Source organism: Lissotriton vulgaris, chromosome 6, assembly GCF_964263255.1.
Source record: "Lissotriton vulgaris chromosome 6, aLisVul1.2, whole genome shotgun sequence".
In the NCBI taxonomy this organism is placed as follows: Eukaryota; Metazoa; Chordata; class Amphibia; order Caudata; family Salamandridae; genus Lissotriton; species Lissotriton vulgaris.
In genome coordinates, this window is record NC_141694.1 from 98481883 (window position 1) to 98497817 (window position 15935).

The 15935-nt window shown below is 43.6% G+C and overlaps 1 pseudogene across 1 annotated transcript in view; it reads right to left on the minus strand.

The window, feature by feature from the left end:
• The window catches only part of LOC147706858 (trypsin-3-like), a 63730-nt pseudogene extending 61412 nt beyond the window's left edge, over positions 1 to 2318 (minus strand). Inside the window, exon 1 of the transcript XR_015296599.1 lies at positions 2088 to 2318. The product of XR_015296599.1 is annotated as a trypsin-3-like (transcript). The remainder of the gene's footprint in view (positions 1 to 2087) is intronic.
• Positions 2319 to 15935: the final 13617 nt, after the last annotated feature.

Consider the following 15935-nt stretch of genomic DNA (forward strand, 5'->3'; position numbering starts at 1 on the left):
TGAATCATAATGCTTGTAAGGACTACCAATCAACTGTGAGACAAGGAGTGATGGGGGATACATTGGTTGGCCCAAAATCTCACGAAGTGACTGTGGCGAGCTAGAAGCTAAATGAGTGAAACCTGAGGTGCACTCAGTCCTGTGTAAGCATCAAAAACACAGCAAAGCTTGCCCTGGAAAGAGAAGTGTGGGAGGAGGGGGAAGTACAAACGTCAGACAGCAGCAAGAAGAGCGCAGACATGAACAATGTAACCAGCATTAGGACAAAGAAAACAGTCACAAGGCAAGCAGAAACACCCCTCGTATGTGCTTGCATGGATGAGCGCATACACAATAATAAAACACAGCATGGGCATGAAGCCCAACCCATGTGCAAACATCTTGCAGACAGTGCACATGTAGAGCCCGCACATAGAGAACATGCACTGGGAGCTTAAGTGCATGTTCCTATTTTGATAGTCTCTATATAAATGTTATTTTAGGACACAGAGCACCCCATAGAGTCTCAGGTATAAACGGTATGAGAGTGATAATGATTCATATGTTTAACTGTGCATTTTTGTTAGAGATCTTTATTTATTTATATATATAACTGATACATGTATACATACCTTTTATTCACAGATGTTCTGTCCCCTACTGCGTGTTACATCATCGCCCTGACGAAGGTGTGGCCCCTTATTGGGCCGAACACCGAAACGCGCAATGGCCCTATTTTTGCGGACAGCAGGATTGTTCTTTCCACCCTCAGTCATATCTGTGTTTCTGCCCCCACCTTTGTTTTGCCTGATGATCTGTTTGTCATCTGATCATCAATCCATCTGATGGCGTTAATGTAATATTGTGGTCATATGTAGAGTTGTGAATTAGAGATTTGTTGTATGGGTAAGAGTGAAGAGTGTGTCTTTATGAATGTGAGATTGAACGGTGTGTGTGGGACTGTATATTTTGATCATCTGAAACGTGTGTTTTATCCAAAGGATGTATAAGGAAATGATTTCTAATTTTGTAGCATTTTTGCACCTAATCTTGAATATTGAGAAAAAAGGAAAAAAGGAAAGATGAAGAATAAAAGTAATCGTTTATACATCATTGGTTTTGCTCTTTAACTTGCACATGGGTGGTTCCATTGTCTTGTTAAATATCTAGGACCCTTTACAGGGCCTTATGTAAAAAAAAAATCGGCTGGGTTCTCCTCTGTTCTTATTGATGGTTTCCTATGTCATCAGTACCTTCTGGAGACAGCCCCTGAAGAGAACATAGTTTCATTTTCAGCGTTCTTTTTGAAGACATAAAACAAAGATTGTTTTCACATTTAACACACAAATTCCACGTGAAACACCTGCAGCTGAATGAAACGTGTAAACTGCACCTTTGATAGATACATGTATTAAGGTGCAGAGCACATTTAACAAGCATTGGCATAGCCAACAGGTCTCGCTTTTGGGACCTCATAAGTATTTAGTTATGCAGCACAATATCCTTGGTGCAACAACATCAACTGTTGCATGGCTAAACTCTTATAAGGACCCAAAGGCGAGACCTATTGGCTATGCCAATGCTTGTTTTTAAAAGAGATGACTGAAGAGAACTGCAATGTTTGACTTCCTAAATATATTTAGAAATACAAATTATATAGATTAGTTGCGTCAAAAATATTTTTTTCATTTTGGGGCACCACAACGATTTTTGTTTACATGAGGGGGCGCAGCACTAAAAAGACCACTGCTTGAACTGGTTGCATTTCTGTTCTTCCACAGCTAGACTTTTTACATCACCTCAGGTACCTCGAATTGTCCTATGTCAGGTGTCACGCACAATTTTACATTTATAACACCAAAACAAAAGGACCAAAGACGAGAATGCAAAGCAAAAGGCAACTTACAGCAACTTCCTCGCATCTTCTGAACTTCCATTTCTACAGTTAGCTTTTAGACATACAGTCAACTGCACTGAAGGACATTGCCGTTTAATTCCAGCCTCATTTTGGAATGTGTGTTGATTGCAAACTGGACAATGACACAGACAAACGTGTATATTATACACCTGATTGAAATAGTAGAAATAGTGGATTTGCGCCATTTTACCTGAATCAGGCTGGGTATTTCCCCATCCGGATGTGAGGCACCAGGTACCAGCTGCTGCACAGCTGGTTGGCAGAGCAATCGGAGAGACGTAGTGGTTGTACTGTGCCGGCTTGGACAGCTTGACCAGCATGATGTCGTTGTCTTGATTCTCGGAGTTGTAGTTCGGATGCTTGATGGCTTTAGAGACTTGTATGGCCTGCTCCGTGCTTTCGGTGTAAGTCGTGTCATACTCACCAAGGTAGGCTACCAAAGTGTTGGCCCTTGTAGGGAAAAACATGAATGGAGAATGAGTTAACTAAAATAGAGGTAGAGACAGAGTGGAAGACAAAGGATGGACTGATGGAGGGACAGCTCGTTTAAACCTATTGGTGATGTGCAGTCATGCAATTGTGCAGAAACTGCAGACTGCACATTTCATAAACTTTTGCAACATCAAGTGAACTTTCAAATGTGGTGATGCGCCATCACAGCAGAGGAAAGTCACGCCCATTCACAAGGGCAACATCGGTGCTAGCTTTGCAGCTTTAAATGCAGAAAAATAGTATTACCACCTCGTCGTGTTACTGAAAATTTCTTGACCAATTTTAAATGAGGGCCAGAAGGAGTGACAGAGAGAACACTCTAGAAAATGTTCAACATAAACTATTTGCAAGACTGTGGCCACACTTAAACGTTAACACTGTTGCGCTCTTTCTTACGACAGGTCATAGACGACCATATGTCTACATCTTGAAGTACGTATAAGAGTCATCCATGTCCCATTCCACCACGAATAGTCCCAATGAGCCAAAGAAAGTTCTAATGAGCACTATGAACAAATCAACTGCTCACCCTTTGGAAAGGCGCACCACATACCCATCTAGGATCTGAGCTTTCACAGCAAAATACCACAGAGCCAGGCCACCTGCCATGCACGAGTATTGGTAAAATGAATTACACGACTTGCAATCAGCCTCCCGACCTGTAAGGGCACAGAAACCCGACTGCTGATATCAGCAAATAGCTGCTCTTCTCCTTCAATGTTTGCAAAATGGCTATTTTGATTTTATTTCAACTTTCTGTGGACCATGGGACAATAGACCACAAGATCCTCTGTGATCATCCGAGTTTCAAGAAAGGTTCGCTTGGTAATGGGACAATAATTGTATCTGTTCCATTCAGACTATATTCAACAAATTTAATGGAATCATCATCGGCTCTAAAACACATCAACCACAGGGTTCACCAAGACAGTCCGAAGGCCATGGCAGTATTTAACACTTACAGGAGACATCTTACTCAGATCATATCCCGTTACCGACTGAATTTCCTCTGCATGCTTTTGGAAATGCAAACTTACTTACACTGGGGCGATGCCACAGATGGATGGCTACAAGGAGGTAGCCAGAAAATGTAAATACACCTCACTTGAACATTACCTATTCTCAAACGCTGAGCATCAGGCAAGCAAACCCTACTCCCCTTAAGAAAGTTACCATCACACTTGAATAATCCATCCATCAATCCATCCATATGTCCACATATCTATCTATCCAGGCATTCACACACTCGTCCTTTCATATTCCCCATCTTTCCATTTCTAATCTGTCAACTCATTCACCCTATACCCTTGACCCTTTTGCTCTTGCATCCCTCCTCTTACCCTTTCATTTATCCACCTTTTTGCTCTTCCATCCTAGCTCTCTTCACTTGCATGAAACAAGCACTAAAATCCTAGCAAGCAGTTTCCTGCTCAAAAGGCAAATGGAAGTATGACCCTCCCCAGGGCCCAACAAAATATCTCTTTTGCATCGCAGATCGACAAACAGCAAATTTGATCCTCCTTGACCTCTCAGCAGCCTTCTGTACTATATCCCACTACACACTGATAAAAAGACTCCCCCACATTGGCATCCAAGGGCATGTGCTCGGATGGATCACTTCCTTCCTCACCGTAAGAACGCAGAGGATCCACCTCCCACCTTTCACCTCTGAACCCAAGGACATCAAACATGGGTGAGATCATTGGGCAATGGCCATCATTCAATGGTTCAAGTCGGCATATTTCGACCTCCTGATATATTGTACAGGAGAAGAGAAACACTCACGGCTGGTAGCAATGGGCGGCTGATACGATCCAGTACTGATTGATCCGAGTACCTCCGCACCAGCGACCTCCATTACACATGAAGTAGACCTGCCCTGGGCATGCTGCCTCTGGCGCAGTTGTATCCGTTGACTACATCATTGATATCTTCAACCTTTGTCGCGTAGGCAGCTGCAAGCAGAAGTGACGGGTAAGACAACTGGTTCCATAGCTATGGAATCAAATCACTCATAGAGTCAGTAACTATCACTGTTACCTATTAACGTTTCCGCTCAGGATCAGAAACCGATCCTGAATTGCGCAGTAATGCCAAGCTCACTAAAGACCAAACGCTACTGATGATGCTCGATGTGGCATTATCGCATGAGAGGTTGTATCATGAACTGCTGTGCTGGCTCAGCGCAGCTACTTCTGTATTTGTAGTGTCCAATTGAAATACATTCAACCTGGGGATTTGTTTGAGTTAGTGCATGAGCAGCAGACAGCAAAGTGCAGACAAAGAGAGGCAATGTTTTTAGTTTTCTCATCATAGAGCTGAGAAGAAAAATACCTATCATTGCACTGCCCTCCCATTCAGAAGCATAAACCCGAAGCTGTCCGGTAAAACTGCTCCTATGCTACTGGTATTTCCAGAATGTGGCATTACAACATCAAATTACGGGGCATTGTTACGGAGGTTAAAAATGTTGCTGGGCTTACGTTTGTAAACACACTGACAACATAATATTATGGAACACTTTCTTTGATGATGCATTTCCTCAATGAGAGTGGTATATTTTGAAAAACAGAATTGTAAATTATTAATTCTCCCTTCAAAATGTGCTATAGTCAAATAAGGTAGAAATACCACTTTGTTAAAACTGTAAATAATAAAACACGCAGGAAACGGTGAGAACGTTTTAAAACGTCATTTACCGTAAAAAAAAAAGGAAGAGGGTTGAGAGAGGGGTGACATCCAATGGGCCTTCCACGGTGTTCAAGAGCATTCAGGAAAATAAACCCCCAAAATTAAACGAACAAAGTTACGGCCAAAAGTGTTTTTCAAACTACATTTACAAAGTGGACCCTAAATAATAACAGTACTGCAGAAGTGACACTAACTAGGCATCTGAATTTTAGGTCTGGCCTCTTTTTTTGAGATAGCTTTAGCTGTGTTGCCAGACTATTGTTTTCCCCCCAAAGAAATCGTACGTATTAATATACATATGAAGAAGAGGTTTTGTCAGCTGACTTGACCTATTGGTCTGCTAAATCGCCACTCCCATTTTGCTTCCAACCAGCACATCATAGGGCATAGGTCTTCAAACTGTGGGATGCAGCCCCCTGTGGGACTGTGGCTGTATTCCCAGAGGAGCACAAAAGGCACTCTAAGTACTTGTAAAAGAGTTTTCCAGGCTGCCTTAATTTACATGCATGGTTGAAGTGCTTAAAAAGTAGAGAACTGTAATCCATGCCGTGGCGGTGGGGTCAAAGGCTTACCTAAAAATGCCCAAATATTCTGTGTCTTATTGATTTTTCACTTTCAGTTAACTGCATATAAAAAACACAAACCATAAAGGCAAGTTAAACTAAACAGCGGTAATGTATTATTTTATATTATGAAACTGCAGTTGGCTAATGTGAACGCTGCAGATGTCTTTATGTGGGATCAAAGAGCTAAAGATCTGAATTCTGATTAGTGCAGTGGGGAATAGCGACTAGTGTATTTATAGTGCTGCGAGGTCCCATCCTGTAACAAAAAGCACTATGAATTTTAACATTGTATTATATACAGTATGAGATAGGGTGCCACAAATTGATTTATTGATTAAGATAAAACAAGTGCTTTTATAGTATATATTTCAGTAATAGGTAGAATGTCATTGTGCAAATATGTTTATAGTGCCCGTTAAAAGCGTTTTTAGAGCTCTGCTGATTACACCCTTACATTCATTCGCAAAAAGAATAAACCTTTCTCTCCATAAAAATTCAGCTGCCTCCCTCGATTGATGCCTGTGTCCCAAGCAGCCTTTGCATTGGCTGATTAACCAAATGCACACATTTACATTCCTTTTAGGTAGCAGGAACCCTGGTAAGCAGACCTGTTTCGGCTCTCTTTCCCTTCTTCAGCTTCACAGCTCAGGATACCCCCCAAACCCTCTCCCAACTGCCCTCCCTTCACTTTCACCAAGAGGATTCTCAAGAGCTACATTAACCATGTAGGGTCAATTGTTTTTTTAAAAGTAAAGTTAAACAAAAAAAGCATGGGCATGTTGTTCCTCATAGATCCTACCTGCTTGATCTCTGTCCAGATGACCTTCCAGGTGAATCGAGGGGGGCAATGGCAGAAAAGATTTCAGCAGAGTCGTATTGAGACCCCGAACCCTGATGGTCCAGACACCTGGGGCCTCATATTTATGTCCCAGGAGAAACAGAATAAGAGCATGATCTATACATAGTGTCAAAGAGATGGCCCCGAGTAGGGGTGCTATGTGGGGGTTATGTTTTTCATTTATAAATAGACGGAGGCTTGTTTTCTCAGAGGGGTGATCTGAGGAAGGTGGGGAGAAACGGTGACTCATTTCTTGAAAGGACAATCACTGCCATCAGTGCAGCGACACAGTGACCCCTGCACCCAACATGTGGCTGTATTATTGCCTCAGAGTACAGGTAACCTGCAATGTGCAGGGAGCAAGACAAAGAGGCCAAATGTGGGCCTTTTCCCAGGTTTACTTTACACACAGGAGCAAATAGCCAATGCTGGGCCTCTGGCCTAGGGGGAATGGGCCAGTGGAATGGGCAGAGGAAACAGCGTGCTTCGCAAGGCTGTCATGTACATTGTTTCCACAGGTGCAGTGCCACTGGAACCCAGAGGTGTGAGGAACCAACTAAATCCCGATTATGGCTGTTTTACTATCCTTCCTTGCTTCCTTTATGACCCACTGCACCTTTTCTGCACCAGGTTTGCTTTGGGCTTTGGACCTATGGCCCAAGGGAGGGGAAAACTGAAGCAGAGGAGACCCATTAGCTGGGCCTCAGAGAGAGATGGCAGAGAGGGAGATGAAGCAATATGGGGGTCCTGTTTTTAGCGCTCGGCGACGTCACCACTTCTTTAGAAGTGGGGCGGAGCTGCGAGCTCCTATTCTTACGGGGTTCCGACTTCTGCTGGAAAAACTTCTCAGTGCGCGAACTTGTTTAGTACATTATTTTACTATCTGCATGTTGATTGGTCCTTGCGGTGCCTTTTTTTTAGTAGCCTTATCTCAATAGGCCATGTGTAATTTTCGTCCGCCATTTATGGCATTTTCTGTGCAGTTTCGCGCACGGCAGTCCATTAATTTTAATTAGGAGCTGTCAGGGTGCCCGTGTAATGCAATCCAGATGGTCTGAGCGCATTCACCATTCAGCAGTGCGTTTGTCGCCCTGGCGATTACAGCCAACCACTTCATCTCACTGCATGCATGACCCGGTCCTGTTCCACGCATCTTAGTAAAAATACATGTTTTCTTTCTTTCCAGTAAAGTTTAGCTTTCATAACAAACAACTCCCGCATCTTACTACTGTAACCTCAATCTACCCTGCATCCGGTGACACTGTGGGTGGGATATGCCATCCTCACGGTAAGCCTGTTTCTTGCTCGTAGAGTGCTCTGTCTTTTTCTGCAGGGGAGGCTGGGTGGGGGCCGTCCCATCTGTAGTTAGTTATAGAATCTGGCTCACTGTGTGATGGCTCTTAGACTAAGTGAACCGTTCCTGTCAGCCCGGTGAGGAGCGCCACACCGACGTGTTTATCGGGCACACGCTTTTGAAATGATATGACAGCCGTGAAAACGACTCTTCATTGCGCCTGATTGTGTTTTGAAGTTGTCCTATGTGATTAAGCTCATGTGACTGTTTCCAGAGCAGATTCTTATACATGGAGTATTACTTTACGATATATATTTATATATGCCCCATATGTGCATTTTATGTAGGTGTGGATTTCAGAGATTGTTGAAATATGATCTGTTACATTTGAGATTATAACAAAACGTTGTCACCCCCTCTCATTGGCACAACACTTTGTAAGTCGATAGCCTGTGGATTTTTCTGCAATGTGGAATGTTAAAATGAAATTTGACTGAAGTGCCAGAAGGTATATATTCATGCTAATTTCTGAGGAAATAAAGCTTTTGAATATGGAATTAATTAGTCTCGGGTATGACTGCCCATATGCTTCCTGCTTTGCATACATTATGAGCTCCATCTATGGACTGGTTCTAACAGTAACATGTTAGGTGTACGAAGACTTCACTATGCGAGTTGCTTACATTGACATTACCACAACAATTATTTACATGTGCGATCCGCATATCTTTCTATAAGCCCCTTGTTTTACAGTAGCATTGGGATCTGTTAGGTATACACGGCCATTAGAAAGCCATATGGAAAGTGTGTGCTATCTGTTTGGCCCCATATTGGTTAACTTAAAATGAATCAACTTTTTAGAATGTTTCCAATAGCTACACCCGTTGTTTGAATAGCAGTTGTTATTCATTTTTAGATACTTTTAGTGTGGTAAAATATTCCTTCGACTCGCTTTGCTTGGCTATGCAGGAAGGGTTAACTTGTATGGTGCTTCACACATTTGTGGTCGCATCAACAATTTAGTGTGCTTCAGAGTGACAGTGAGTGCAGAATCTGAGTGCAGATTCAGAGTGCAGATTCTGAGTGAGAATTCTGAGTGCAGATTCAGAGTGCAGATTCAGAGTGCAGAGTGCAGAGTGCAGATTCAGAGTGCAGAGTGCAGATCAAAGAGTGCAGAGTGCAGATTCAGAGTGCAGAGTGCAGATTCAGAGTGCAGAGTGCAGATTCAGAGTGCAGTTTGAGAAGGCAGAGTGCAGATTCAGAGTGCAGATTGAGAATGCAGAGTGCAGATTCAGAGTGCAGATTGAGAATGCAGAGTGCAGATTGAGAATGCAGAGTGCAGATTCCGAGTGCAGATTGAGAGTGCAGAATGCAGATTGAGAATGCAGAGTGCAGATTGAGAATGCAGAGTGCAGATTGAGAGTGCAGAATGCAGATGGAGAGTGCAGAGTGCAGTTTGAGAATGCAGAGTGCAGATTGAGAGTGCAGATTGAGAGTGCAGATTGAGAGTGCAGTTTGAGAGTGCAGGTTGAGAGTGCAGATTGAGAGTGCAGAGTGCAGAGTGACAGTGAGTGCAGAGTGACAGTGAGTGCAGAGTGACAGTGAGTGCAGAGTGCAGAGTGACAGTGAGTGCAGAGTGCAGAGTGACAGTGAGTGCAGAGTGACAGTGAGTGCAGAGTGACAGTGAGTGCAGGGTGACAGTGAGTGCAAAGTGCAGAGTGATAGTGAGTGCAGAGTGCAGAGTGACAGTGAGTGCAGAGTGCAGAGTGACAGTGAGTGCAGAGTGACAGTGAGTGCAGAGTGCAGAGTGACAGTGAGTGCAGAGTGACAGTGAGTGCAGAGTGCAGAGTGCGCAGAGTGACAGAGTGCGCAGAGTAACAGAGTGCGCAGAGTGACAGTGAGTGCAGAGTGACAGTGAGTGCAGAGTGACTGCAGAGACAGTGTGTAAGGGTGCACATTGGGTGAGTGTGCAGAATAAACAGTGTGTGACTATGCATGGTGACATTGGGAGTGTGCGGGTGAGCAGTGTGTGAATGTGTATGGGCAGTGTGTGAGTGTGTAGAAAACACCACACACACATACACCACACACACATAACACACCTCACTCTCTCAACACCACACACTCGTCACCACTCACCACAACACACTCACCACCACACACTCCCCCCCCCCCCAGGCTCACCCCCACAGACTCACCACCACACACTCACCACTACACAGAAAACAACACACACAACAACACACCCCCAGCCGTCAATGAATGCTTTCACCAGGCACAAACACCAACAACCATCAATGTACGCTTTCACCAAAAACAAACATGACCATGCATCAGTGCCGCTAAACACCCAAGCACACAACAAACAATGTCAGTGCAACTTTCACTAAACACACACACACACCAACAGCTGACAGTGCACCAGCCACTCTTTCAATTGGCACAATCATCAACAGCCGTCAGTGCGGGAAACATCACTTACAACGCATTCATTACAACGCACTACCATTACAACGCAACCATTACAACGAAACCATTACAACGCATTGCGCTGGGGGGCGCTCTAGGATAGGGAATATATTTAATTTACTATCCAACACCTTCCCTACTATCCACGGGGACTGGAGTTGGAATAGTAAATTAAATAATTCACTATCCAGCGCTTAAAAGCACTATGCGTTGTAATGGTATGCGATGTAAAAACCGCGTTGTAACAGCATGCGTTGTAATAGCCTGCGTTGTAACGTCACCAATCCGTCAGTGCACTCCAAAAAACATGGCTAAAACACATTACCATTTACAATGCCATTATATGAAACTCAAACAAACCCGAGCCCTAATGCATTCCTAATGCTTGTTTTAAAATGTATGTGGAAACTGCTCTTTGCAAGGCAGTAGCTATCGTTAATGAAGTAAGTTCATTGGCACCGGTACCCAGGAGTGTGAGATGCCCGCTGCATCACAATTACAATTTTCTTACTTTACAAAAAGGGGCAGCGAGTGGGCATGCAGCCTCATTTGCCATGCTAGCTTTAGGACAGAGGGCACCTTTACTGCAAGGAGGGGGCAACACATGGGATCTCATTTCTTACTGTTCAGGAAAGGGAGTCTGTTGAAAGACTGGAGTGATGGCCAGGTTTCGTGGCCAGATACAGTGAGGAAGGGGGAACAGGCAGAGAGACAGCCTGCTTTTCAGGGCTGCAACCATGGCTGGCTGTTGGCATGGGTGAGCTGGAACCAGGCCCGGGGCAGCTAATTTAGAAGGGCGGACATGCAGCTGACCTTCTGAGCTTCCTTGAATAATGCTTTCATTCCAGGCTTCCAGTTCAGTTCATTACCCCCAGACTGGCTATAAAACCTTGTTTTCTTTATTTTCCTTAGCCTTCCTCTGAACCCCTATATCTCACACCCCATTCATCATCCCTTCACCGTTCCATGGAACCACTTCCAGTTTAAAAACTAAATATGCGGTTCAGGTGAAGGGTCAAAAGGCAGATGTGTGTTCACAGGCCAGTCACTGCTCTGAGATATTCAGGAGGACGTTACCTCTGAGCACAAACATGCCCCCCCACTAGAATCACCAATGGGAGGGGCAGATGGAGAGAGGTGGAGGAGGAGGTTCAGGAGGGGTGCCAAATTAATTTTCGTCCAGGGCGCTGTCTGAGAAAATGCCAGCCCTGGCTGCAGCCATCAATAGTGCAGCAGTTGCATTGGGGCCCAGGAGAGTGGCGGGCTCATCATAACACCCCTATTAAGAAGCACAGTTTTTTTGGTCAATTTCTGGTTTTGTTCTATACATTGTCTCTTTCATAAGTGTTTCAATTATTATAGATTACAATCTCTAAAAAAAGGTTTCACTGATAAGTCCCACCTGGGCTCGCCTCTCCTGTTCCCCCAAATCTTGCCATTCAATTTTGGAGGGGGGCCCGATTTCAAACAATTTTACTTAAGGGGGCTCAGAGCACAAACGTTCAAAGACCTATGGTTTAGGCAATGGCTCAGCCCAATAATCCCATTCGCTCCCTTCACTTTGTGGGAATTCACAAAGTTTTAGCAAATCTGTTACACCTTGCCAAAAACATTTGCTTTCTCTTCGGTTGCATAGCTGGTTTAAAATGTGCTTTTTTATTTCACGTTTTTATATTAACTTCAAATGGCTGCTGTATGTTTTGCTTGCAGTCCTTTCTAAAGTTTAGGTTGTAAACTGTTTAAGTATCAAGGCAACATTGTAGCTAATTGCTTTTGAATAAACGGTTGGCTGGCAATTTATCTTTCTCTCCTTCACATAGAAAAACAAAAAATGTGTTGCACAATTGAAAAGCTTCTGGTTTACAAAATATCTCTAGTAAAACCGCTCCATTATGGATGTTTTTTTTTTTAAATCAACAATTTTTGTTACAATTATAATGCAGCCTCGTTCAGGTGATGGTACATTTCCTTTTTGTCTTTTTATTTTTTTGTAGCATGCGCTTGAAATAAAATAAAAAATAGAAAATTAACCATTGCACCAGATTGCAAAGAAAAGACATACTGGATTTATAAATGGTTGTTTTATGTGTTGGGAAAATGCATGCTTCCCTTAATTTGTTCGTTCTTTTGGACAGAGACGTTTTAACACAGGGGCAAAGTGGGCTCTGGCCCAGGGCCCCAGCCCTTGAGGGGGCCCCCTGACAGTCAGCTCCATTCTCCAGAGTTTTGCCCTAATGACCTTGAATATTGCTTTAACAGATACTGTTTTCCTTTCATTTATTTTTTTATGTACCTGATGTGTGAGAGTCTAGTACAGCCATTTTGCAGAGAAATGTTGTGTTTGTTTCATGCAATATACATAAAAAAAAGTTTCGTTTAGATCAAAACAGGGCCTACATAAGAAATGGGAGGGAGTCACAGAGATTATTTGCAGTAATATTGGTGAGCTGCTGCTGTGTTACAATATTGAAAACACACATAACTATCCATGAATATTAGATGTAAACACATTTAGGGCCTTATTTGTGAGAAGTGATGCATCGCTGTGTGAAAACAGTAATGCGTCACTTCTTAGTGCGCCCTCCTTGCGACATGTTGGATGCATCATATTTACTGAACGACGCATCATGTCGCAAGGAGTTACAGATACATCAGTATTTCTGACATATCTGTAGGCGCAAAATTGGTGCATTACTGGTGTTTGTCTGAAAGTAGACGCAACTCCAGCAATTTGTCATTTCACATGGGGCATGCCTGCATCAGTCTTACACCTGCTCTGAGGCAGGTGTAAGATATTGATGCAATAGCGTTCTAGAAGTGGCGCAATGTGTTCTCATTGATTTCAATGTGCCACTTCTACGAGGCTTTTTGCTGGGAACAATCACCCTGCATATATTATACCTGGCGCAGGTATAATGTGGTGCAGGGGTTTACAAAGTGACGCATCTGCCTAGATGCGTCACTTTGTAAATAGGGCGCAAAATGGCACATTTTGTACACTGCTGGTGCGTCACTAAAAGTGAAGCACCGGCGACATAAAAGTGAAGCAAGGCCTCATAAATAAGGCCCTTAGAATTTGAACGAGTGTTCCTTTGCACTGTCAGGGACCTAATGAAATGAAATAGTGTATTTAATAAAGCACCTAGTTACTCAGACTAGAGTGTCCTGGCACGCAACAGCAGGAGGAAAACATATGTAACAGACCCATCAGTTATTAAAAAGACAGGTTTTTAAGTTCTTCCTGAAAAAGAGTAGGTCTGTGGTTAGTCTCAGAGACTCAGGGAGGCTGTCCCACAATTTTGCATCTTAGAAACCGGAGGGATCTGCCTCCAGTGCGGGCACGGCATATTTTAGGCACAATGGCCAGGTTGGTATTGGAAGATCTTAGGGGTCTAGATGTTTTGTAGCGGTTAACCTGCCTATTTAGGTAGCCAGGTCCTTAGCCGGGTAAAGAGTTAAAGATGATGGTCGATCCATTCTTTTATGCAGAGCCAGTTTAGAGACTTAACAATAGGGGTCATACTAGATCCGGGTTTAGGTCTCTGGATGGCTCTGGCGGACGAGTTTTGTACCACTTGTAGGCGCTGGATAAGGGATTTGGGAAGACCGAGGTACAAGCTATTGACATACTCAAGCTTTGATTTCGCCAGCGCCTGCACCACAATCTTTCTGCTCTCAAGTGGTAAAAGTGGCAGGAATTTTTTTTGCATCCGAAGTATGCCAAAGCAAGCACCAGTTAGATTTTGGATTTGTAAGCGTATGGAGAGTGTATTGTCTATGACTATTCCTAAGTTTTTTACTTTCTCCTTTTCCGCGGGCAGGGGAGGCAGATCTTTTGGCCACCAGAGCTCCAGTCAGGCGTTTCTGGATTACCAAAGAAAACAACTTCAGTTTTGTCAGGATTGCACTTCAGCTGATTGATCTTAAGCCTGGTAAAAATGTTTGTGAGGCAAGACCAAATCATTGCCCTGTCAAAGTTGGTTCCTTTTTTACACGTAAAAATCAGCTGGTTGTCATCAGCATAGGAAACAATTTTGGCACCCTCTTCCTCTACCCGAAATTCAAGGGGGGATAGATATATATTAAAAAGGGTAAGACTGAGAATGGAACCCTGAGGGACACTTACATTCATGGCCGGAACCGGGTATAAGAAAGGGGAGAGTCAGCTGTCCTGAGAGCTATTTGCCAAGAAGGATGACATCCATGTTAAGATGGTCTCCGCCAGGCCGATGTTAGCAAGTCTCTCCAGGAGCCTCTCATGTGGGACCATATCGAAGGTCGCTGACAGATCGCGCAGTATCAGAACAGACTTGCCTCCCTGGTCCAGCTTACCCTTCAAAGATTCAGTCACTTCCAGCCGAGCGAACTCCGTACTGTAGTTAGCCCTAAAACTGGATTGTGACTCATGAAGGAGCTTCCCATCTTCAATGTGTTTTTGGAGGGCCTTGTTTACATGCTTCTCTAATATTTTGGAGAGGGCTGGAAGAAGGGAGATTGCCCTGTAGTTGGCGGGGTCCGTCAGTTTGTCGTTAGACTTTTTATCAGTGGAAGAATCTTAGCATTCTTCCATAATTTCGGCATGTTGCCTGAGGAGAGGGAAGCATTAAACAGCTGGTTTACCATGGGGTTTATGGTGGGAACTAATACGTTCAGTATATATTTGCTGGACATGGGTCGGTAGGAGAGCCAGATTTAATGCTTTGGAGAAGGGTCAGTGACTCTTTAAGCTGAAACTTAGGGAAAGCTAGTAAAGATGCAGGATCCAAGAGGTGAAATATGCTATTAGAACCAAGGTAGAAGGTCAGTTCTTCCTCAGAGATGTTAGTGAAGGCTTGTTGGATCACAGAGATCTGTTTGTGGAAGAATTGAGCTATTTGCTTGGACCATTCTTCCATGCACGGCCCTTCCTTTGTTCCTGGCTTTTGGGGCGGTAAAAGATTTAATTATACTAAAGATTTCCTTACTCTTATTTTGGGCATTTTCTATCTTGGTTGAAAGAAGTTTTTCTTGGCTGCCCACACAAGAATGTAATGAGCTTTTAAGTTGTCTTAGACACCTTCCTGTCCTCAGGTAGATAGGATTTACGCCATTTCCGTTCCATTTTTCTACAATTTCTTTTGTCAGATCTGAGGCAATCAAACCATGGAGCTGATGGGGCCAAACTCTTTGAGGAGCGGGAAACAACCAGTAGCGCTGCATCAATGTTGGTTCAGAGCCATGAATCTATTGAGAGGGCACTTGAGTTGGAACAGCCAGACAGCTCTGGTGAGGAACAACCGAGATTGTCTGCTAACATCAGGATGGATATTTTATGGAATGTCCTGTAATTAGGGAACCTCTGCCCTGCATTAGCCAGAGGGGCTGTAGCAGAGTTGGAAATGATGAATTTTAAAAGGAGGTGATCAGACCAGATAATGGGAAGAGGTAGGCTTACTGATATGTGAAAGTTGTAAAAGATTTGGTCTAGGGTATGGCCCTTCTCAAGGGTGGCAGAAGAAATAGATGGAAACATGTTGCAGGTGTGCAGCGTCTCCAACTAGTAAATTGTTTGAGGGTCTTTTCCATTGTCCATATGTATATTGAAATCTCTCAGAATAATGCAGTTGTTGTATTTTAAGGCCAGGGAGGTGGTGGATGTATTAAGCATAGTAATAAAATGTCCAATTGCATTGGGATGTCTGTAAATCA